General features: G+C 37.2%; 1 long non-coding RNA gene across 2 annotated transcripts in view; it reads left to right on the forward strand.

Moving 5' to 3' along the window:
- Positions 1-4626: 4626 nt before the first annotated feature.
- Positions 4627-26929, forward strand: part of LOC138239367 (uncharacterized) — a 30605-nt gene continuing 8302 nt past the window's right edge. For both annotated transcript variants that reach the window (XR_011189825.1, XR_011189824.1), the window contains exons 1-3: positions 4627-4694; positions 13713-13903; positions 14635-14689. This is a non-coding gene — a long non-coding RNA (uncharacterized lncRNA). The remainder of the gene's footprint in view (positions 4695-13712; positions 13904-14634; positions 14690-26929) is intronic.

The following is a 26929-nucleotide window of genomic DNA, read 5'->3' on the forward strand; positions in this document are numbered from 1 at the left end:
CAGGAAGGCTTCACACTAACCATTTCATTCTTCTTAGAGCCTCTTAGAATAGAAGCAATTCATGGAAGTGAGTCAGGTTAAGGGCTATGTTATACTGTACAAGATTGTAGAAGGATTCCCTAGTCAAAACATTGCTAAGATTGTACTTAGACTGGGATGTATTACAAGATGAGGTGTACTGATAATGTAATGACATTTAGTAATCTAAAACGTGAATAGCCCAAGCATCATTCTCTTTTTTAATACCCTATGGAAAATTCAACTCAGGTGCTTAAAAATAAAGCTACTTTTTAATATCTCTCCCCCTGTGATCATTTTAAAACTGCAAGAGGTTTGTACATACTGTATATAGTATAATACATAGTATATGTTTGCCATTCCTCTGAAGAGACGGTGCCTGTTAGAAACTGTAATACATGAACTTCTATCTGTTCTCAGGTGAAAGCTGACCTCTCATTAGGAATTACTCAAAAAGGGATGAGAGGTTAACCCAAATGAGTGCTAAAGGAAACGCTTTCTTTCATTTTCCTTGCATATTCCGCTCAAATAATTTGCATGCAGTCTTTTTCTGCGACAGAGCCTCAGCCAGCACTGGTTTTAAGAATGCCAGCTCAGAAACGCCGACACCCAGAAGCTGACAAAACAGCAGGCAGCTACACCTGCGGCCACAGAACAAGTGTATCAGTGTCTTGGTGCTCTGCCTCGGCTCGCTGGGCTTTGTTGCTTGGAATGTGGTGATGAGACAATCAGGTGCAGCAGGCGCGTGGCAACTTGCTGGAGGGAGATAACCTGCCTCTCCGGAGACAGGGAGTGGGAGATGACTCATGCATTTATCTTCGCAATCGGCTTCTAACCAATTTTTTTGGTCGTTAATATAGTGATTAGCACTGTATAATGTGAGGCATTGTCCTTTTCTTCCCATCCTCTCTTGCCCTCTTTTTCTTTTTTTTTGGGGTGGAAATGCTATTAAAAGTTATCCAAGCGTGACTCAGACCGCCATCTTTGTAAGGGTGCAGCGTTTGCTTTTTATGTAGCCCGGGGCTCAGAAAATTCCACCTCCACAAGAGAGGTTAAAGGCAACATCCTAGGTTGACAGGCCAAGTCGCAGAAAGATAGTTTACAATTACTCTTGCGACTGTCTTTTCTGAAAGGAAAGAATGAAAACTTGATCTGTTTTCATATATATCCTTAGGCAATAATCTTGAAAATGAGCTTTAGAGTAAATATCTATGCTATTTTCTTGTCATTAGCATGATTATTATTACCCATGGTAATACAGGACGATTTCACCTCTGCGAAGTTATCTTGGTATGTTTGCACTCTGACTAAAGACTTGCATTAACTTTTCAAATGTTTGTTGTAGTTTTGATGTAATGTACTGTAACTCTAACTATGCTTTACGACATGAGAATACCATGGTACACTGTATTTAACATTGCATAGAAACATTTAACATAGTATGGACCAGTCAGTGTAGTGGACATGGGTAAGGTACAAATATAGTGAGAAATTCACCACAATAAATGTCTATGAGTGTACCAACTACTTAATACAATTCAGCTTGTTACAGGTGTTCTTATAGTATTTTGTTTAAATTTAAGACCTTGGAACACATGAACACAAGCACGGTGAAACAGAGGAATATGGGATTGGGTCACCTTACTGTTATAGCTGGTAATAGGAACCTCCTATACTTCCAAAATATTAATAATCATAAAGTGGATCTTTCTGCCTTTCGATGTCTACTGCATATACTTCATCTCCTGTTCCGACCCTTCCTTCCTTTTCTAGCACCATCTTGCTAAAACACATCTATGTCATTTTCTAAGGTAACACCCACTCAAACATGCATATTAAAAGAATTAGCTCAATATGTGGTCTGGAAGTGCAAGTCTGTGCTGGCAAATCACATATTTAGAGGGAAAAGATGATATCTTGAACATGTAAATATTCACTAGAAATTACAGGGCTGTTGAACAAATACTGAATCTCTCATGAAATCTTCTCACATCTTTGTCTATCCTTCATTTAATTTAGGAAAAAGAAATGCAATCTAAAATGACTATTTGTAGAGTTTTATAATTGTATAATGATGAAAAGGACCATCAGAGGATATTACTGTAACACCTAATTATAATTTGTGCTAAGTACATTAAAATAATAAAATAATAATAAAATAAGTCCAAATATTCTAGATCTGTATCCTTATTTATGCTTTGTTATTTCCATATAAGGTGAGCCACTACTAAACTTATTATACTATATTTGTGTGGGTATTTCTAACCCATTCAGCTAATGACTTACAATGTTCTATTTTTATTTTTAGTTACAGTTCATGATACAGTATTTAAAGTATCGCAATGCACATGCACTGTTTTATGTAGATCGGTTTTGTCTCTGGGGCAGATCAAGCCACCATCCACATAAGAAATGTCATTGAATAGCTTCATGAAGCCTCTGGAAGTATATAGAAGATTTTAGAAATCTCCTTGATTGCAGTTGAATGTTACAAACCCTGCAGATAGGACCCCAGGTCTGGAATTGGACCCAGGGCCTTTACTGCTATAAGACAGCAATGTTAAACACTGATCAACTGTACCACCCTAAAGGGGTACGATAAATAGTAGATTTTATCTGTATAATAGGTTTGATCTGTATGTCAATCTTTGATATTTTACCAAGTGTACTTAAGAAAACAAGAATGTTATTAATAGGCCATTAACTATACACTTCCAGAGGTCACTCAATATTGGGGTAATGTCCACAACAACATAAGAGCAGTTACAAACAAAAGCAGTCTGATAAAATTCAAGACTGGGCAAACACATGGCAGATGGAGTTTAACGAAGACAAGTGCAAGCTTTTACATGCAGGTAGCAAAAACATAAACTTTAAATACTTTATAAAGTTGGAAACACCAAGCTTAAAGAAGCTAATTACTGTATGAAAAAAATCCTAGGTCTTCATGGAGACACACCATGTTCATGTTTTAAACTCAGTGGGAAAAAAAGGTAAATGGAATATTGATATATAGTCAAATTTATAAAGCTTAAATTAAACAATGTTACATTGAAATAGAACAATGTACTAGTGAGATATTTAGATATTTTGTACAATTTTAGTTTATATCATATGAAAAGTTCTCTGGAATCCATCTAGATGAAGAACACACAAACACACTCCTGGGTTCACTGACAAGAACTAATCTTTTTAGAGAAAACTACTAAGGGACCTGATGCACGTACAGTATACTGTATGAAATCCTGAAAGGCCATGACAACCCAGAGGAGTTCTGTAGAATGAATAGTGAAACATGAACCAGAGGACACAAGTGCAACTATGTCCTGTTCCTTACTAGTTTCAGAAATGGGATCAGTTCAGTTTTCAGTTCTTTCAGTTCTGTTCTATGATGTGGTGACCAAAATCCTCTGAACAATCAATTATATAACACATCTTAAATCCTGCAACAAAGCACCTACTGTAAGTGATGCTACAAACATGTGGCAAAAGGTAATGCAGTCAAACCAGCCAAAATCTTAAATGTGTGGTCTAAATGCAAAGTATTACATCTGGCACAAAAATAACACAGTGTATCAATCAGTCAGCAGCATCCCAACTGTCAAGCATATCGGTGGCAGCATCATGTCATAGTTCTGCTTTTCATCAGTGGGGACGGGGAAGCTTGTCAAGACTTATGTGAACATAGATGGAAGAAACGATGGCCAAATCTTAGAGGAAACCTTGTTTCAGACCTGAAACTGGGGCACAAATTCCCCTTTCGGCAGAACAATGATCCAAAGGCCAAACTACACTGGAGTGGTTTAAGAAAAAAGAAAGCGAATGTCCTTCAATGGCCCACTTAAAGTCCACAGACTTGAAGTACAGTACATTAAGTATCTGTGGAGGGATGCTGAAACTGCTGTTTATGGGTGATCCCCAACAAACCTGAGAGAACTTGAGCAAATCTGCCAGGATGAATGTATGTTGTTACATTGCACCAGGTTGGTGTGCAAAGTTGGTAGACTTACCCAAACAATTCTTATGACCACAATTGCTGCCAAAGTTGCTTTCACCAAATATTGAGTTCTCAGGACTGGATAGTCATGAAATCAACATATTTCATTTTTTGCTGACGTTTACTATCACTTTCCATTTTATGATCAGAAGTCTTCAGTTTCTGCATTCAAGTTTATACTAAAATATTAAGTTTAAAAAATGCCTCCATCATGTTGTAATTTCTCAAAATGGGACACCACAGGTAGGTTCTGAATACTTTTGAAAGCCACTGTGTATGCCAGCATGATATTGTTTGTTCAGATACCTTATTCACATAGCAGAAGAAAACCCCATGTTCTTGTTGTTTTGAGCTACTTACAAAAAATGAGTGATTTCATCAGATGTTCTTAATTAAAATAGCTCAATTACCTTTAACAGATTTGAGGTTTTTCCTAAAAAACGAAATCAACTGTGGGGGAAAAAAGTAGTAGAAAGACTAAGAAAAAGAATAATTACTGACTTGTTTCATGTGCATGGAAAAGTTTAAAAGGTAAATAGAATTTAATCACCATGGTAACACCAGCTTTCTTTATTGTGTAAGCAGTCACAATCTTGAGAAATAGTTGAAGAGTTATATAAAACAACAAAATAATAGTCTGCAGAATGATTTGTTTGAATTTACTCCAGGTGAAAAAAGGGTAAGATGATACAGTTCATTTGTTATTAATTGGTGTTTACCTTGAATGCTACCTAAAACATTTCTCTTCAGTAATTTTCATAGCAACCAAATTGTCTAATCATTCTTGCTTGTCTTACTACAACATGCTGAAAGGAAATATTCAGAATTCTCTCATCAAAATGATGGGTCTGCCTCATACTGTATGTATCTTTAATTGTTTTGTTTATGCAGCGATGTAACTTTTTTAAAATGGAATAAGTATAATTTTCTCACCCTCATTACATTAAGTTACTGTGACACTTTCTGGCACCACTCCTCTGAGTCACAGATTAAATCTTCGGATTTCAGACCTCTTGTGTGACAGCTATTCCACACCTGTCCTAGCTTGATGTGACAGTACTCTACTGTCCATGCCTAAGAATTCAGGCTGATATTGGACGTGATTTGTATTTTCTGGCCATGCTTTAGAATAATAGGCAGGCCCAGTTTTTAGGCCAACAAGTTGGCCTAAACAAATACACAAATGGGCTGACTGATTGTGTCATCAGTATTGGTGCTACAAAATGTAGATTTTGTAGAAATGAAATTAAAATTGTAGCTATAGTGTAGCAGGGCTCAGAGGACACCACCTTGTTTTAATTTAGGACAGAAATTTACTTCTGTGACAGACCTGTTCTTTTTGCAAGTTCATTGCTATTCTCTCTGGCTTCTCTGTGCCTATGCCTGGTTCTGTGGCACTGTGCTATTTGCAAAAGGTGACATAATTCGTCTGGAACCTCGATGAATCTGGAATTCGTCTGGAATCAGGATGAAATTCACCCAATGCAGGAGATTGGGTCTTCCTGTGTGGTGAAGTTCTTCATTGTCTGGATGAAGCTCCAACAATGCAACTTTCTGTCAGAATCACTTAAGAAACATAGCTCTCATTAGCAAACGTAATCATAGAGTTCCACAGAATATTAGTACTTACAAAACAATGATTATGCATTTCATATTAAAAAAAAAAACTACTGCATTTTAGAAACAATGCCTGGTTAGATGGTAAGATGCAACTCATAAAACCCAGATCTGAGATAGATTTGACAAAGATAAACTGAAGTCATATAGTGAGTAGTGTAATTTGAGATGAGAATATATTTTTCTCTATTGCTCAAAATAGGAATTGTAGTTAGGAGCTGTAGCATCAAAAAGTTTTGGAGATAAGACAGAAGCAGCTATGAACTGAGTATTCATGCAATGTTGATGATATAAATTCCGTATTGCAGCATCTTAGTGGTGAAACTACTTCTTTTTATTGACACTTCTAAATTTGTTATAATGGTTATGTCAATGGAAAGTGTGGAGAAGGAGTATGTGCAGTTGTATTGCCAACTTTACTTTATCACCTCAAAACAGTTCTGTTTGCAGTGATAATTTGCTTGTCTTCATTTGTACTGATTCATGGTACAGATACTGCAAAGAGTTTAATGGCACCTCTATTATTTACATTAATTGTATCCCCCTGTTTTATATGTGTACAATTTTTAAAAGAGAATGCTAAAGCAAAACACCTTTATATGAATCTGTATATACACAATTTAACGTTTCACGTAGGTTCACTGTTTAACACAGCTGGGTGACAATTATAAAACAGTATTAAAATAGCCTGTACTGTAAAGGGTATTCCAGTATAGATTATTATCTATGTGTGATTTAAAGAGGCAAAAAAAGAGTCTTTGCTGCTATATCAAACCTAAAAAATGAAACCAGGTTCTAAAATAACATTTTCTAAAAAAAATAAAAAACAGAAGGCAAAACAGGATACTTTAAGAAAACAAGCCCACAGTCATATAGCTAATTTATCAAAATAGATATTTACAAAGAAAACAACCCCTCTACTTCATATTTCCACGTCTTCTGGATTAACATTGGAAGAATTCTTTAAAAGACATACAAAGAAGTATTATACAGGTACATGGTGTGTCACATGTATTAGGTTTTTTTTTGTTATGTCTTACAAAAAAATATTCCCACCTGGGATAATAAAGGAATTAAGAAAGTGGTACTGGAGTAAGCTACACTCTTTTAAACCTTATCTGACTATCACATATCTGTAATAATTAAAGGCAATGAATCTCTGGTGAGCATTGCAACCTGCCACATTTTGTTGTATAATTTTGACCTAAATATTCCTTCTTGAAATCTGAACTTCTGTAGACAGGGATTATTTCCATAATAGAACAGATAGAATATATGACTGAATTTTTTTAAACAGAAATTTGAACATCTGAAAAGAGCTGATTTTAAAGTTATTTACTGCAGTTTGGTTTATACTACTAAAGCTTTATAATAATATGAACTCACGTTCTAAAGTAAAAGTTCTAGTGATACCCTTTTGTAGTTTTTAGCTGAAAGCTGCTTTTTACAGTTTTACAATGTATTTTTACTTTCTGCCTTTCAGAACTGGACCAGTTCGACTCATCATATATAGCCATATACAGTCAGCTATACCAAAAAAATAATGCAGAAAGCAATATAATCATTGACTATCATGACCATCACTTGCCAAATTAATCAGAGCTCCTTCCATCAGGCGGTTGATTTAGATTTCCCAGATTGAAGCACAATAGAACTAAATTATCCTTTATTCCCATGGCTACTAACCTACTTTATTTGGACAGCTTCACAGTTTTCGTTATTTTATGTATCTCGCACACTGATGACACAACGTCTTTGTTTCTTCTGAATGATAAAAATCACTTTAGATGCCAACTTTTTTTTTCTCATGTTATACAGGTACATGGATGTTTCTTATTTGTAAACAGGTTCATGGTGTGTCACATGTATTAGGTTTTTTTTGTTATGTCTTACACCTGACTGCAATGCAAATTTCCCACCTGGGATAATAAAGGAATTAAGAAAGTGGTACTGGAGTAAGCTACACTCTTTTAAACCTTATGTGACTATCACATATCTGTAATAATTAAAGGCAATGAATCTCTGGTGAGCATTGCAACCAGCCACATTTTGTTCCCCATGCCCTAGATACTGTCACAAAACAGGACACAGAACTGATTCCTATGATTCCTGGACATAAAATACATCAGAAAATTACGATCATAGTCTATGTTTTGTCTGGTTCATAGATTTTTTTTAATTGCTTGTATTTCTATAGTGCTTAGTCCAAAAGAATTGCAAAACCTCGCATTATAGAAAGGAAACCAATTCTTCCGCTCCTGAACTTGCAGTACACACATGGTTGACGTACGGTAGCCATCATGCGCCAGGAGCCTCAGCACACAGCAGATCAGGTGTCTAAGTGAGAAATTGCTTCACCAATTGAATTAAGGAGGAAATTTAATCAGGCCAGATTGTGCAAGCCCAAGGTGGATTTTAGCCAGGAGACTGAGGTTCTCACCCCCGTCCTTAAAAACAGTTTATTAGATCACAATATGAAACGGCTGTTTTACTTGAAGATTTATTGCTGTTCCAGATTAATCCAAATGCCGTTTTCATATACCGATATTTCAAATACTATACATCATGATGTCGGGCAGGTGGGATTAGTACTTCATTGCAGTACATCTGTGGATTACTTAGTTTTGGACTCAACCCAAACCAGGCTTAACATACCTTCTGTACTGAGGCTCGCATGAGACACATGCAAAAGAAAACCAGGTGTGGAGGGTTAGTCCTCTGAGTAAACCTAATCAATTCCTGGACTTCTTTGTTGAAATCTTCATACCTTTATTTTATCATGTGCATTTTGTCATGCAATATTGTGTATCTGGTTTTGCTGGCATACTATGAGGAAGTGGTGGTTTTCAAAAGTAAATTTAGAAATAATTAAAGGCACAAAGCTTTGATAGAGTGCCTAGCTTGAGTACAAAAGCCATCATAATAATATATAGCACTATTAAAAGGTGTAAAGCTCCTTATGTAAGTTTTTGTATTTCCCATTGTAATAGTACAAAAACCTAGTCTGATTTCTAATATAAATATGAGGAAGACTAGTGTAATGGATACATTTCAAAACAAAGTATTGTGTATTTTGGGTTGGTTGACTAGCCATAGACTATAATGTAGTGGGCATCTAAGTTGTATTGTTGTATTATCATACTGAGTAAAATAAAGAACATGATGGGCTTTTTTACTCCAGATCTGTCTACACAGATTCTTGATCCTCCGTATTGGATCAAGCAGTAAAAATACAACACAGATGAACTAGTTAAATCCATCCATTTTCTAACCTCTGTTTTCAATACAGGGTCATGGGGGAGCTTGAGCCTATCCCAGCGAGCAATGGGCACAAGGCAGGATATAACCTAGATGGAAAGTCAGTCCATCACAAGACACACACAGATACAGTCACATCAGGGCTGATTTTCCCAGAAGCCAATTAACCTACCAGCATGTACTGTATTTGGACTGAGGTAGAAAACTGGAGCACCCTGAGGAAACCCTCACAAATGCAGATTAAACATACAAATTCTAAGCAGATAGCATTCTAGGATTTAAACCCAGGGCCCCAGTGCTGCAAGGCAGCATTACTAACCACTGTGCAACTGTATCACCCACCTGGTAAACTGTCTTCTAAATTTACAGTTACAGTTGTAGTTACAAAACAGTGTCACTATCAGGAAAAAGTGAGCTCATGGATTGCTGATTGCTGTCAATTAATTACAGCTTGAACGTAATGGCAATTTTACATTCGACTACCGTGTTTTAGCCTGCTCACAATATCTGCTGAATTAGCATTTTGTCAAATTGGTGTTTGAGCACTTTCCTTAACTTTAATTTCACATGAAATTTATTTCTGTTTAGACAGCTAAGTACAATAAAGATAATGAGGGGAACTTTAATATGAAGCGTTAAATATATGTGAAAAAAGCAGATGATCTGTGGAGGTGAAGGTTGATGGAATGAGTTTTAAACAATTGATTTTAACACTTTACTTTTAAGAATGCCGATCTCACACCTGATGGGATAAATATTGACACCGATCTCCAACTTTTTCTAGAGATACTGTAATTTTATGCTCATAATTAATTTTTACTGTTATTAATATTTGTCTGCCGATAGACAAAGACAACTCTTTGCAATACACAGAAAGCAGCCCAAAGCGGAATCAAATGTAAGATCACAGAACTGTGAGGCAACAACCCTAACAATTAAACTGCATTAACATTCGCCTAAGTTTAATTCTGACTGCACTATAGTGGTGATAGTAATAGGTAGCAAAGGAACAAGTAATAGGTTTATTCCATGCTGAAAAAAAGAAGAAAGAGAACACAACGTTTCGGCCGTGGAGCCTTCTTCAGGTGTGCCCTTTCATATTGTGCCTTCAGGTGCCCAAAACATGTAATAATAATAGGTATACATACTGTCTATGCTCATCATAGAAACATAATGTTCATGTTTTGGGCAAGTAAATTATCATAAATTATGTTTTGGTGTGCATTTCAGTGTATTTTTGTATAGAAAGTATGTACTGTAAAGAACAGGCAAAGCAGCCCAAAGTCTAAAAATATTTAAAAAATGTATTTTACCAAGTGAATAATTCCTATGTTAGGTTAATGGGAGCTAGTTTGATTTTTAAGTGAAACAACAAAAATTAATGGCACATGGGTTAATATTTCAATTAACGAACTTTCTTGCAATCTGACCCTCACATTTGCCGTTTAGATTTGTTTCAAGTCACTAGAAGCACACACATGCCACTGCAATCCTTTACTGGTGCCAAGGAGTGTCATTAGTATAGCACACTAGATACTGTATAAAGGACAGGCCAAAACAACTTTTCTAAACTCCCCCAATTTGGGTGCCTGTTCTAAAAAAAATGTCTCTGTAGCTGAGCTCTTGTTATTTTGTATGTCACTTTCATTGTTTAAAGATACCTATTTTTTAGTAGTTGAAATCCAGCTATTAATCTACTGTACTGCTGCTCTTAATGTTGAGTATGTTTGCATCAGGGTCTGGGTTTAGAAGTTCTTTATTTTGCTCGACTTGGATTAAACCTCGCTCTAGCTTGGTAAGTCCTTTAGAAATAATAAAAGTATATTGCATAGTTCCCCACTATTTCTGTTGAAATTACAGTAGGCCATACACAAGATTGATTCATTATTGCATTACTGTTACTATTTCCAACTGGGCCTCGGCTGCAGACAGAATACAGACTTACCATAGGGAAAAGGTCAAGGTACATAATGGTACTGTTTTTAATTTGTTAGCTTGATTAAAACATTTCTCCGGGAATATATTTATTTTGGCTGTGATTAAACTTTAAATGGCAATGCACTTAAAAACCAGAGTGAATATGACATTATATACTATACTGTTGTGATGGGAAAGCCTACCATAAGCACTGTTTGTTCTAACCCAGGAACGTCCACAATTCCTCTTTTTGAAAGAAGCAAGACTTTTGTTTCTCAACACTGCACGACTAAGTCAACAATCTTTTCAAACAATTGCCATATAAGAAATGCACATCCAGTTTTCACAGCCAACTGTGGTTTGAATTCCAGATGGGGTGACTCCATGAACAAGCCCTTTCTAATTAGTGTTAAGCATTAAATTTGATCAGAAACTACAAATCTTTCATATTGGCTCTGACACATGTCTGCCAGTGTTTCATTTGTTTCATATGTACCAGTCACAATTCTCTACTTCTGCTATCAATGAAGTAATAATAATTGCTTACACTTATATAGCCCATTTCTGGACACTCCCCTCAAAGCGCTTTACAGGTAATGGGGACTCCCCTCCACCACCAGTGCGTGGCCCCACCTGGATGATGTGACAGCAGCCATAGTGCGCCAGAATGCTCCCCACAAAACAGCTCTTAGTGGGGAGGAGAACAGAGTAATGAAGCCAATTAATAGATGGGCATTATTAGGAGGCCATGATTGGTAAGTCACTATACTGGGGAATTGGGACCCACATAGACCACAGGGTGAGCACCCCCAGTTCTTGCATGTGAATTCAGAAAAAAATATATATTCAAATCAAAGTAGGTTATGTTCAAACAGTACAATTTGGCAGGTCACATGTAAAGGTACTCATTTAAATGTGACCTATTGTCCAGACACTGCTGGTGTGAGTATAAGCTTCTGTACACAATTAGTCAACCACTGGAATGTTTCGGTGTGTTGTTTTAATTAGGGTTACTTTTATTTCTCTACATGAAGTGCTAGTACAACCACTGTGCTTTTTCTGGTGCCTGTGCACTTGTATGTATTATTTTCAGTGAGAGCTACATCAGCACTCCTTCAAATGATGCTAAGTTGAAACTGTGGGAGATGAAGTGTGAAAAATAATGGATGAATGTAACAATGTACATTTTGAAGATGTGCCTTGTGAATAGTCCTCATCTCGTTTGTGCTGGTATAAGGGATGCAAAAGTTATAACTGAGTAGATTAATGAATGGACCTTACAGATTTGTGGGTGGATTTAGGTGGATGTAGCTTTAGAAAATAGAAGAAAAATTACAAAGGTAAAGATAGCCTAAAGTCCAGTTTAATTGGGCTGGATTCTTTAGGTGTTGTAAGATAAGGAAGACAGCACCACTAGGACTAAAATATGTGTCAAATAGGGACATATATAAATTACTGAGCCTCATGAGCCTTTCACAAAGAAGACTTTGAGAATACTTAATGAAGGTGCTCAAAATTCTAAGAAAACATAGACAGAGTTTACTTACAGCACTTTAAATTCAGCATGGGAACTAAGGCCAGGGATTATGCAAGGAAATTAAAGTGCAACTATATTCATGTCTAAGAATTTCATTTCTTCACACAAATGGTTGTGGGTGCATGAACCAGACTGCCAAATCATATTGTGGCTGCTGGGACACTGGGGGCATTCAAGAAGAAACTTACTAGGGTTCTTCTGTCAGTTTGGAACTATTTGCATTTCTCTTCATAGCTGCTTTAATATTAAAAGTCCTAGAAACATGTTTTTCAAATTAAAGGCTTCTATCTTTGCACAGGTTTCACAGGTTTCATAGGTATTGACTTTAAACACAGAATTTCAATGCAGAAACTTGTCAGGTAGCTTATACTATATTATGCTTTGCCTGAAAACAGTGGGCAGCAAGGGGCGCAACTGCATCCAGGCTCACCATTGATGCTGGACCAGTTGCCTATTAAGAAGGGCAGATCCCTAGATCCTTACTCCCAGGATGAAAAGTTTCCCTGAAGATCATTCTGCTGCCTCTTCCCTATTGTTTTCAGTAGGTAGTGTAACTTTTAGAAAAAAATACAATAATGACTATGGGCAGATGATGAATCTGCACATCTCTTTCTTCCAAACACAGAAAATTCTGTTTGCTGTAACCTACATACTAGGAAATCTATGACTTTGAAGTTACTGTTGTAACAGTAACAGTGAAATGTTGATTACAAAGAAGGCTGGGTTTGCTGATCTCTCAGTACTGAAATATACAGGATGTTCAAGGGTGAAACAGGACACCAGCACCATAACATAACATTCTTTGTAGCCAAATGCAATTAAGCAGCACAACTGGATGGCAAAGAATCTAGTACCCACTTTTATTGGTAGACTTTCTCCTGAAAATATAGACCAATGTGTTTCACATGTTATACCAATTCTAAGCCTATGACAAGTAATCCATTAATTTCTGCTTGAACATTTTAGTTATTGGACTGTGGTTTTTAAGTCATTGATTTGATCCAGCTCACTGTTACTATGAAAATGAACTTTATCCTCTGCTGAGGAAGACAGCATTATGGTTGCAATGCTTTTGCCCATGGTAGGGTTCCAAATATCCTGGAAGGGCAGCAAGGGCCTTTTGCCAATGTGGTAAATAGGTTTAGCTTCATTAACAATATGTTTTGCTTTCCTCAAGATACAAAATCTATTCTGCAAATATACTATCCATTGCGAGGATGACACATCCTCTCCCGGTCAGTACCTCTCCTACAGTACCTTATGAGGCAACCATTTCTTCCTGCCCTGGGATGGAAATACCATTTTATAACCTTGCCAGGGTTGGAGGTCAGGCGGCGAGTTCAATGTGTCTTTGTTTTTCATCTTTAGAGACACTGCAACAAAAAGCCAGAAGAGAAGAAGAAACACAGGCATTTGAGAAATTCTGTTTTGGGTGACAGAAATGCTGTGAACTGTAAAAAGCTCTGGGCTGCCCTGCCACTTAAGAGGAAGAGGCAACAGCATGAGAGATGCAGACCACTCAGATCAGAGAGCATCTCCATCTGGTCGCCATAAGAAAGGTAATCCACGATGGTGAACTAATCCTTGTTCATTGTTTGTCAATCTCAACTTGAGTTCTGCAGGAATGACCCAGGTCTCATGCATCACACTGATTTCCTGTGGGGAAATGCTGACCACCTGGTGGCTTGGTGACAGTCGGAGATTTTCTTCACAGTAAGGACACTGACCTTACACCCCCACGGGACGTGCTTTCAGGCCCAGATTCGATTAGTGAAATACTAATCTTTGATTTTCACAATTTCATGTTTTTAAAATGTTTTTTTTTTAAGTTCGTGAAAGTATATCCCAAAGAGACCTCAGTACAAACCTTGTAGAAAAAAAAACGTAAGACATTTCTTAACAATCTGCAATGCAATGTAGGGACAGTTATACAATCCTCTCTTTCTGCAACAAATCACCTAAGTATGAGGAGGCCTTTTACTCACTCAGAATTGGAAAATGGTACTGTTTTAGATTTTAAGAGCCAAAAGTTTTAAATGAGCAGTTTTGAGAAATCTGTGAAAACCAAATTGAATCTAACCTCAAAAAGATCATTATAAACTTGCTGTCCAATTGTTGCCCGTGTAAACATGAGCTGCATCCAATTGTTTTTCATTAATACAGTTTAACATATTCTAAAGTCAAAGATTTTTATTCTTCATCCTGAAGAAAATCTATGATGGTGTTAAATAAGGAGGAAATGCAGACAGGATGGTTTTAAGTTTCACTCTTGTTTTTTTTTCTTGTGCAGGTTCATACTTTACAAAACCTCAGCTGTGTATAAAGCCATTTTTGCAGCGGCATTGGTATGTATACTGTATATGCAATATATATTCTACTACAGCTAGAATTAAACAGTTAAGCATGCTGAATGTGAAATTTAAAGAACTGAGATGCATTCATTTACATATTTGCTATGAAAAAAACTTGTGAACGGGCTGCGTAACATTTAATGAATTTATTTAATGTGAGGTTCTAGTGTAGTAATGCTCTGAAAGTCTGTATTTTTCTTTGTACCTATGATTATTCACCAGGCATGCCTGAATCAGTACAGCGAAGCTTTGCATTTTTTTTGTCCTTTTCTTTTAGGATTTGTGCTTGTGCTTTTTGCATGTTCAGTCAATTTTTGTACTGTGTGGGGTGATGTGGTGAAATAAATTCTGCTTGGGCAGATGTGGTGGCAGATCGTAGGTGGTTTTCCCTGCACCTTAGGGAAGGCTCTGTGTGTACGAGCCCAGTCAAACATTTTGAAATACCTACAAAAACAGTCAAATAAAGTAACTCCAGATAGAGATTTTAACCTCGTACATAACTTGAAACACAGACGGCCTGACATGGTTAAAGATGGAGACTCTGATGAAATAAACATATTGATTCGCTAGATATATTCATAGCCTTTACAATACCCAAAGCAAATGCATGTCACAGCAGCACAAAATATTTTGTAACAGTGCCAATGTCTATCAAAAATTGATATTAAGAAACACATTCACATATGCATTCTAAATAATATTTTTTTATGTAGAAGCGTGACTACATTTGATAACGTAATATTGTGGTATTTTCTAATCATGTTTTGTAATTAATACTTTAATACATTTCTGATTTTCCTGAAAACATAGACATTGTTAAAATGGCACTGTAGAAGGTATACTCCAAATGACTACTTTGTCATGAAATGCTAAAAAAAAGAGAAAGTTTCATTTCTTAGCATTTCAGTATACCAAAAACTACGTATGTAGTCTTTAAAATAAAGAGCAATTGCGTACTACATTAAACAGTAGGTCATTCCACAGTGTTTTTTTTATCCCACCATGCAATTTCATATTTTTAAAAACCTGACATAATAACCAATAAGTAACTTGGAGAGGTTTGATTTATAAGTTATTAATGCCTGTTAACAAGATATGTTACCTTGAGACATATTTCTTGAATTCTAGTTAACGCTACTCATTCAAATGGGAATATTACTTACCACTGAAACTTTTCAGTGTGTGTGTGTGTGGGGGGGGGGGTGCACCTCTCAAATGTTCATTTTTCCAGCATGTGTGTGTTTTTGTTGTCTAAGTTTTCCTTGGTGGCAGTGAACAAAGTGTTCTACTGTGGAGTAGGTTCTCTGCTTGCAGACACAGTGTCTGTACAGGGAGTTCCTGTCCCTGGCCCAAAACCCACAGACCCACAGCAATGAAGGACAAGGTCAGCCATTGCGCCTGCAACATTTTCTCCTTCAGAGCAGGGAGCTGCTCTGTGCTCCAGAGGGATTCGAGAAGATAGGGAGACACTTGCAGGAACATATCATTTTGTGATACAAAGAATTTGCAAACATTGGAAAAGAAAACATATGTATATAGAGAGAGCATTGCTATCATAATTACATGTCTGTGTGGATTGCTTGGTACATATTTCACATGCATTATATTATACTGTAATAACAAGCTCAGCATATCTTCATGAGAAATTTAAAAGAACGAAAAAGTGAACATAGTATTCTCATAAGTGAGCAAGAAATATGGAGTTTAATGTACCTGTTTCTTTAGCCTTAGTTTGATCTTAAAATACACACTTACATAAGATTTGCACTCTTTTGCTTAGTGTCTTGGCCTAAAACTCAAACACTGCTTTCTGTGATAAGACAACTGCAGCAGGCAGAGCAGGAAGGCCATGGGCACTTGATAATGACAGATACACCCACAAAATGAAAGCACCAGGGAAACAAATCAGATTAAAACACTGCTTTGAAGATGCTCCTCAATAGCCCTTTATTTGAAGTCAGAAAACTACTGCTCTCAGTCGTATTTTCATTAAGACAAACTGGAATCAAGCTAGCTAAATGATTTCAAAAGATAAAGCTAGAAATAAGTATAGGACTTATTAATATCCAAATCATAAGCCATCAGACTGTCACATGCTTAATGCACAACAGAAACATTAAGATAATTAAATAATGAAAAATAATTAAACAAAAAATGTTTGACTATTTTCTTTTCTTCAATTTTTGTGGCAATTTCTATTGAATTCGAACAAACACTTAGATGCGGGGGCTGGAGTGATTTGCTGTGGCAGCATGTGAGTCACAAAAGAAAGATAGTCGAGGTCAATTTCACAATGCAAAGTACAAAGGAAGCAAAACACAACTTTTCAGAAGTGAAGTCTTCTTCAGGTGTGTGGAGAAAAGAGGGAGAGAAACTAGACCTGCTGCCTTGCCTGTTCTCCTGCTCTCCTCCTCCTTTTCGCCCCCCCCTACCGACATAGTTGAAATATTCTGGGCAAAATTGATCATCAACTATTTGAAATGTAAGAGAGAAACACCCAGCCAACCAGTAGTAAAAACCTCTTCTTCGAGTTTTGAGCACAGTTTTGAGAGCATGATGCTCACTCATTGCAGGTGTCATTTCCCAATAGCACAGCAGTGTGGCTGAGCACAGCTCAGTTTGGGTGGAGTACTGCTGGACAGGGAATCATTTGTTTGGTATGCAGCAGTAATTCATGTTTCTGACTTGAAAGTAGGCTGTTTCTTTCTGAGCTGTGCCTGTCTTAAAGCTCCACTAACAATGCATGGAGCATTGTGGATTTGTGAGTGTTTATGGTTCTGCTGGGTTAGAAAAGTGGCACAATAGCAGGTCCTGTTGGAACAGTAAATTTCAGGTACTAAGATGCAGCATGCTTGCTGATTTTTACACAAGACAAGCAAAGACCTTAGAGTTACACATGAATAAAAAACAGTATTGGCTTCTGGTGAAAAGCAATCTTTGGATAATTTAAAGTAATCAGAAAATTACATCACACAAATGCCTGACTGTCCCTTTCTGAGTAAATATCGTGTCCATTCCCACATTTATTACAAAACTTCAATATCAAGCTAGGCCTTTCACTCCCTCGCAAATAAAACCGAATATTTGGGGGTTCTTCATGAGGTAGCCATCTCCTTAGTCTTAGTCTCCTTAGTCCGACTCTTTCTTTACTAATTAAAGGAGGAGATTAAAAGATAGGGCTTTGGATTTACGTGTGGGTGTTAATCACAGATTGCTTTGGCACTGTAATCTATTGCAGATGTAGGACTTTTATGTGATATTCCAGTCCATTTCAGACACACTAAATTATTTCTCAGATTAAACTCTAGTAATGCAGACATTTTACTTCCTAGTCTGGAGGAGTTTCTGAATTCAGCTCCTTCTTCCTCTTAGTAGAAACTATCTGGCTCCTGCAGTAAGTGCTTCAGATTTACGATCCTCTGAGCTTACTTTCTAAGACATGGTTTTGACTCTTTGAAAAAAAAGACACATTTAAGGATAATGTCAGCTGAGACATTAGCTTGTGTAGGCATCATTTATGGATTTTGTTATTCTAATTCTTTGTTAACTTTAAATTAGCATACAATATTGTCAGAAGAAGTCTGGTTTAAAATGTAGTTTATACATGTCTTATTATCAATGCACGTGCATCACCATTCCCTTTGCTCTCAGAAGATATCAGGAGATTGCTGTTGAATAATAAAGACTTTCTGTAAATGCAGGAGATTACAATCAGGAAAAGGCAAGTGACCCACAAGAAAAAGAGAGATTTATTTATTTTTCTTTTATATAACATTACACAGACTCCAAGAATCCTTTTCAAGCAATGTTATACACTGTATATGCTTTATTTACAGAGTTCAGTCATGGCACAAAATTGTCTGTTTTCAGAAACATGAGGGGATATAAGCGGACTGAACTGGCACTGGGATTATGAAAACAATTGGGTAGTAGGTTTCTTTTAAGGAAAGAGAAAAGCCAAAATCTTCCTCATACATACATGTGCCAGTAATGTGTTCATATGAGCCATTTATTGACAGATTCTGTGAAACTGATTCAAGGAATACTGAATATAACAATACAGTTTAATTATTTATTAGTGGCTAAACAACTACAATATTTTTTGCTTCACATGCCAAAATCTACTTGAAGTTAATGAGTTGGACTTTTTAGCTCTTTTTTAAAAAAATGTAGAAAACTATTATGTGTAAAAAGTTTGTTTTAAATGTAATGTGCTATTTTCACTTATTTTAAATATATAGAGTCTATTTATTTTGATGGGACAAATAGCAGACATGCAAGTTGCTGACACAAGAAAGGGCATTCATTTTTAAAAATATATAACCCCCAAAAGAGTATGAACTCTCCATTTAAGGTGATGCACAGGTGCTCCAAAAATGCAAAGTAATAGAAACGTTGAAAATGTCTGTGACTTTCGACCTGCTTGTTATATATCAGTCACAGGCATGATGGAAATTTTCAGATTAATATTTTTCTTGGCCTGAGAAAAATAGGGTTTGTAAAAGGCACAGGTGCTCCATCCCATTAAACATCCCTGTGGTCTGGTTCTAAAAAAACACTGCCAAGTGAGGTCCCTGGCACAATTTCACCTGCTGAGTTAATTGCTAGTAGCTTACATTCCTGAATCATGTAGCGCTCACTTTTCCTTAGTTTAGCTCTAAAATTGCTCTTGGAAACATCTATGGGAACATTAACATTTATTGGTGCTTCAGTTGTAGACAGCATAAATTGAAAAATAGAGACACATTTACAGTAACAGTACTTCTGGTTGCATTTAAGCACTTATTGTACTATTTCACATTAACAGAAATATTTGATATTTTCACAGTCAGTCACTGCTATTCTTGTGCAGCAGTTGGTCTTGGAAGGTTGTACACTTTGTGACAGTAATAATAAAATGATTTACAAGTTCACATCTACAGAAAAGAGTTGCAATTAATCACAGACAAAACCAATAGTTACCTAATCAATTGTCATTAAAGAAGAGTTTATTTTGGGGCAACTAGACACGATGAGTACTTTTGCATGCAGCCAAAGTAAAGGCTAAAAAATCAGGGCATTAATTTATGAGACATAATACAAAGAGAAGTGAACATTTTTGCAGAGCAAGGTCCATGCTGAATAGCAGAATTTAAAAGATACAACAGGTCCTCCCCACTGAGAGAAAAAGAAAATGGCTTTGAACAGCAGGAAGATGACTTGTTCTGGTCAAAAACTGGACAGAATCGGCAAAGGAATTTAGGGAGAGAACAGTTATGATTATGGAAAATATCTTTAATGGCATTACAGATTACAAAAAATGCATTTGTATTTTTTAAATCTTTTTTTAATTTCCCTTTGGTTCCACAGTGACAGGGGTTGACATACTGGCACTGATTTAGATTTTCTTCAGTTTGGAGTGAGATATATTTATGAAAAGGCACTTTGTCATTTAAAGAACAATGGAACAGATATCCAGTAAAATCCCAGTTTAACAGAAAAGGGAAAGGGGTGGGGGTGTGTGTGTGGGGGGGGTATTTCAAAATGTCAGTTTAACCAAGTGTCCATTGCCCCCAAAACACTATTACATGAAAAAAATACCTATGTAAAAAATATAAAACTACATGCTTTCTGGATCTTTTGATTTATCTTAACAATTACAATCAACACAGTCAATGAAATATGTTCCCTGTACCTTTTTATCATAAATAAACAAGCTCTTTATTTAATGTGTCATAAGTATACTGTAGAACTTTGGGAAAGCATACTAAGTACAAACAACACCCCTAGAGGACACCATTGATATTCCTGAAAATTAAAAATGTGTAGTATTTGTGTTTACTTTGTTTTATCTTTTGTGCATTTTCCCCATTATTGTGGGGAAAACCTGGTATTTCTGATTTTATAGACAACATTGTAGCTGATTTTGTCCTTTGAATCTGGTCCGTTAAAGTGAAGTTATTTCTGTTATGATTTTGTGAATTTGCTCGTGATTGGGACAAAAATGGTGAATATACCATGACAACTAACAGCTGACAATGAAAAAATGCCAAATGGAACAGAACGAATACGTTTCAAACTTGATCATAGCCAGTCAATAGATTTTGAGAATGTCAGTATCAGGCCAGACCTCTGTCGGTAGGTGCTGGTCGGTCAAAATCTTGAGTACGTGAGACCTTTATTTTTCCTAGGGCTGGGATTCCCATATCCGTGAACTCAGTCTACACCACATCCCAGTGAGTAAGAGCTGTTCCAGACAGCACACATGCCTCTCCCAAACTGATTTCTGTACCTCAGCACCTTATCATACAGACGCTGCAGCTCCCTGCTAATTACCTCATGCAAGAGGCTGTCATGACGCACACCGAGGGATGCCTGCAAATAAACAAGATCCAGATTCTCCCAGGCAAACATCAAAGCCAAAACAAACTGATAGCTCCACATGACTGGAGTGTTTCTTCTGTCTGGGAGTGGGTGGTGGCTGGGAGATGAGGGAGGCCGAAGGGAGAAGCGCAAATGGCTCTTTAACAGGATAGCACCTGCTGCTTTACAGGCAGGGCCAGCCATTTGGCTGAGCTGGTCAGCAGAGATAGTAGAGTTCAGGGATTAGCCTGAGGTTCCAGCAGCAGCAGGGGGGTGGGGGCTTAAACAACAAAGGGAAGCCTTTGCCCTCAAGTGTCCTGTTTTTTGTCAAAGAAGTGTCACATTCCCTGTTGCTTCATCAGGTATGAATGTACTAACCAGATGATACCATACGGTTGGTCGTGCTCTTACATGGCCCGTACCTGTTTTACAATATGACATCAGATGTCGATGTAAAAACGTGCCCTCTAGGATGTCTTTTATTTTAAAGAAAAAGCCTTTAACTTGTTTAAGCAATCTGCAATGAAGACTGAGTCAGACAGTGCCTGATTCTGTGATCCTTCATAATATAAGCATAAGACAATAGCTCAACAAGATGAAACTCTTCAGTTGATTTTACTAATCAAAATGTATTCCCATTTCTCTTGGCAGTATCCTGTGTATTTCTTTTAGTGTTCTTTCTTTCTTTTCATGTGGCTTTGGTTTCTTGGAATTCCAGGAAAATAAATATACAAAATAAATTAAAAGGTAACGAATGTAAATACAATTCATTGTATATATATATCAAGTCTTCTGTTCATGTAGTTAGATTTCATTTATTGCTCTGAGACAAAGTGGCGTAATTTGTCCTTCTGTACAAGCACATATGGTTTATACACTGGATCCTTTAACAAATGTGTTTTTTTATATAAGCTTTATGATCTATAAGGGTATTGTTGTCTGCTTTGCAGGTAAGTGAGAAGGTGGTTCGGCAATGACGAGTATCAACGTGGAGGGCCACAACAATGCATTTATCCCTGAAGCAAAATAAACCAATTGCAAACCTAAAGATTAAAGGTTTTAACTCACTTATAGTTGAACCAGAATAATTAAAATGAAAGAACATTGAAGGCTTCTGAGGCCCATGTGTAAATGAGCATGTTTTTTATTACCTACTTTAATTGAAAAACTATTCAATTTCTGTTTCATACACCTAAGACACAACTATTGCATTGCTAATAGAGTCCATAGTATCAGAGTCATCCTGTGCAGATGCACCTTTGTCAGGTTTCTTAAATCAACTTACGTCAATTAAATTGTTATATAAAAATGTATGATTTAATATGACACATCCTTTATCTATTATATACCATTATTTAGAAAAACAGATATATATGTAATAAAAATGTACATTTATTTTTCATTAAATGAAGGAGAAAATACAGTAAAGTAGTCATTAATTATATCTCCATTATGAGTTTCATCTAATCATATCCTCTTTAACATAAATGAGTATAAAAGTAGTCTAATGCACTCGTGAGGCAAACCGGGCAGGCTCATGTCCACAAAAAGACTTCCTGCTACCCTCCTTTTTACTGGCAAGCCATGACATTGCAGTATCTTATTATAACTGGGGAACTCATACATAATACTTACACACAGCAGATAGAAATTTGTGAAGTGGTATGAAGAAAAAAGTTTTCTTGCACTTGGCAAGGGTGAAATGTCTTTGAACTCAGATAACTATTACCTGCTTCTGTTTCTGACAGATTTCTCTCTTGCCCTGATGGAGGCACTTAAAGACAACAAGGAACAAGTAAAGGTTTATTCCATGCTGAAAAGAGAAGAAGAGACACACAATGTTTTGGCTGTGGAGCCTTCTTCGGGTGTCAAAAAACAATGAAAACCTTAGCTCCAAAATTTAATCATGGAGGACACCCTTCCCTTATAAGGACACAAAAACAAGGAGGAAATGCTACTTAAAGGCATTAGCTATAAAGTTATTTTATATTGCTTAGAAAGAAGGTATTTAACAGAATATACAGTGAGATATTCACTCTTCTTCCTGTAAACTGTGTTTGACATGCTGTAGTGGTTCAATCAAAGAATTCAGAAGTGTCTTTTCAAAGTATCTAGAAAGTAAAAGTGAGATAAAGCAGGTGTATAAGACTTTTTGTTTTACCCTGCCATCCTTTCATCCTTGCAGTGGGTAAAACAGAAGGGTCTTGTATAGTATGCAAAAATTTCCTTTTTATCTCTAGTGCCAACTAGTCTGAGGACTTTTTTGTCCTCAACTTACCATCTGAAAGGGCTGGAAACCAGAACTGAATTCCTCTGTCTTCTTCAATTTTTCTAGCAAGCGACATAAAAGAGATAACCACTGATACCAAGTAAAGTCCTGAAAGGTTGCCAATTTGACAAAACCATCTGTATAGCTCCAGCACCCTTCTTCAGCATGCCACTATCTCTTAATTATTTCAGAATGGTGCTCATACTGAGAGCCATCAGACCCTTGGCTGGTCCCACATCAATCAGTGTCTTACCTCAATGACTTGCGATGTTTAAAGGGCTCTGTTGGTTTTAGCACATGATATAGCCTATCTGGTATTTCCTCTGATGGTCACAATTAAACAGTTGAAGCCTGAGAGCAATAAAGAGAAGAAGCTGTCCAACCCACACTGGATCTCATCAAAGGATGCTGTATATGTTTTGACAAACGTACCAGAGATCAGTAATTCTTTTTGTGTTCAAGATTGAAGTGAATGATAAAAACCCAAAAAATATTTTTGGGGGTGGGGTTGCACCAACTGAATGAATTGTCCTAGACCCACATTCATTAAATTAAATCCATAGACAAAGACAATGTCTCTTTTGAAGACACGTTTCACATGTTCACAGCCAGATCAACATTCTTTCCTCCAAAACGTAACATACATCCATGTACAGGTAGCAAGTGTTAAACAAATTGAAGTCACAGTACAGTGTTGTCAAATTACAGGTATTTATGTAACTGCCTTGAAGTGTGCTCAACAAACATAAAACGATTTTAAGGATAAGATGGGTTCATTATTTTAAACAAAATAAGATAGCAGACAGGCTCCTGAATGTCTCAAACATTAAAGGTTCTCACTGGAGCCACTGATCCAAGCATAGTCCAGAAATTGTTGGGTTTGCTTAGGCCTGGTCTGTCTCATTGGCTGGCTGTGACTGGATATCTTCAAACAAGGGCACACAAATGTCTGAATACTGCTGGGATCGGTTGTTCCCAAGAGTATGCTACAGAGCGTGCTGGGATTTCCACCCACCAGTGATCTGGGACTTGCCAGTTGTGAGCCTGTGGTGTTGTCATCTTGCGGAAGCATTTTGGAACTCACAAAATTGAAAAATGGCCAGCAGCTTGACGTTAAGCGCCTGAGAACTGTACATGTTGTCCACTTCCTCTCACACTCATCCAGGGATTGGGCTGGTAAGAGGAGCTGATTAACCGTTGGAAACTCCCAACAAGGAGGTGAGGACTACAAGAACAGCAAAATAATTACTGAATGCAAATCTGAAAGAAAAAAAACGATCCTGACAAAATAACATCAGTTCATGTGTTGTTTACACATGAAAGGCTGAAGGTTACATCCCTGCTTTGGCTCAGCTTGGTCTCACTTGGGCGCTCCAGGGGAGGAGGAGGGGGAGCTATATGATTAATGGGAATGAGCCACTAGACCTCTTCTGCTGTAGCAGAGATGTGGATTTCAGCAGAAGTGAATTAAAGTGTAGAATTTGCTCTAGCCCGGGGGGCTAGATTGGTCAGTTAAAAACCATTTATCAAAAAAAAAATAACTGCAGTAATTATTTAAACAAATACACTTAGATAACATGTAACTGTTGGCTCAAGGTTTAATTAAACTATGGTCACTTTATTCCTCTAAATTTAAAGCGGTAAATGTGAACACTTTCATTACCAGTATATCACTAAGAATAAAAAACGTTATTGTTTACTTAATACGAATAGATTATTTGTATGTGAGCTTTTCTTTTTTGTTAAAGAATTTCTGATCAAATTACTAGGGGGGATTAAGAACACCCTTATTAATTAAACCATAATTTATTTCTGATCTTCTTGTTCTGCAGTGTGCTGGCATAATTATTATTTGTGTCACCTCTGCTGCCAGTGTTGTGCATAGTACGTCTTAGCCATAGACCTTATTTTTCTCAAGGAATTATTGTGATTCTCTTCATGGCAGGGCTGGCTGTGACCCAGTATCAGATATATACAATTGATCATATACAGTATAATTGATCTATATATTGATCTCTCTACTGTATATTCTGCATAAGGCCACGTATATATGTAATACATAGATGTAATGGCAAAAAAAGAAACTTTAAAGTTATTCATTATACAGATAGCACTTTATTAAATTGAGTAATTTCTGGATGTCAGTAAAATTTCTAAAGGAAGAACTGGGAGCACCATCTGTACAAATTGCATGCCTATCTTGTCCTGGTTTTGCCATAAAAAGTCAATGCTAAATGCACTGCCTGCAGCAAAATAATAATGAGTGATAGATGGGAGACTAACTGCTGAACAGAGTAATATTTTCAGAGACTGTGCATGAATCTTAAATGTCAGTATGTCACAGGCCAGAATATCTGTGCTACTCTTCCATTTGTGCCACATTCTCTGTTAGTTTCCTCCAAGGCAGGTGTTAAGTGAGAGGAGCTGCCACTAATAAGGACCCCATGTGGGGAAGAAGAATTGAATCCACATACTGAGAGATTCCTGCCTCTGAATGATAATAGATCTTTATTGAGGAAAAGGGGAAAATACCTAATGCCCTCTTTATATAACACCTCTCATCCTCCCTTTCCTTCTAACCTGCAGAAATTGTAGGTGAACCAGTGGAATACCAATTGTATTATAAATGTTAAGATATGCCAACAGCCATGTCACCCTGCAACTCTCAACAGGCAGCCCACTGAAGCTTAGCAGGGTTGAGCCTGGTCTGTACCTGGATGGGAGACCTCCTGGGAAAGCTAAGGTTGCTGCTGGAAGTGGTGTTAGTGGGACCAGCAGGGGGTGCCCACTCTGCGGTCTGTGCGGGTCCTAATGTCTCGATATATAGTGGTGGGGACACTATATTGTAGTGGGCGCCGTCTTTCGGATTAGACGTTAAGCCAAGGTCCTGACTCTCAGTGGTCATTAAAGATCCCCGGCTTTTTCTTGATAAGAGTAGGGAGTTATCCCGGTGTCCGGGCCAAATTTCCCCCCTTGGCCTTTATTGTGGCCTCCAAATTGTCCCCATGTATGATTGGCTTGCACTTGCCGTGTGATGGTTTGGCGCCCCGCCTTGTGCTCGCCGCTTGGCAGGTTCCTGCCTTCCTGTGACACTGTATGGTATAAAGCAGTTTGACAAATGACACAGCATGGATGTTAAGATATAAACTCAATTATGAAAAAAACAGGGTCATAAACTGACTGAAAGGACAACATTAAGATCACAGGGCACTTGTGTTGGAAATAATGTTTCTTTCTTTGTGAGAAAGATTGCTGAGAAGCTCAACTGTCTGGAAGAGCATTGCATGCCTGGGGCATGGTGAGGATGCCTCCCTCCAGGAGGGTTCCCTTGGAGATAACCGGATTATGTCTCACTAGGAAGAGACACAGGACAAGAGAGGACACTGACGTCTCATCAAGAGTGTACCCCACATTGTGCCCATTGCTTGCTGGGGTAGGCTCTGGCTTGAATCTCCCTGTATTGAATAAAGCTGTTAGAATATGGATGGATGGGTACATAAATATAATCTGTCTATAGAAAGCGTAAAAGGCATCCGAACGTATTTTCAGATATTGAACAAGATCTGCTGGACTTGTAATTCAATCTCTTCTGAGTTTGTGTTTATTTTAGGTGACGACAAAAT

Source organism: Lepisosteus oculatus, chromosome 6, assembly GCF_040954835.1.
Source record: "Lepisosteus oculatus isolate fLepOcu1 chromosome 6, fLepOcu1.hap2, whole genome shotgun sequence".
Lineage (NCBI taxonomy): Eukaryota > Metazoa > Chordata > Actinopteri > Semionotiformes > Lepisosteidae > Lepisosteus > Lepisosteus oculatus.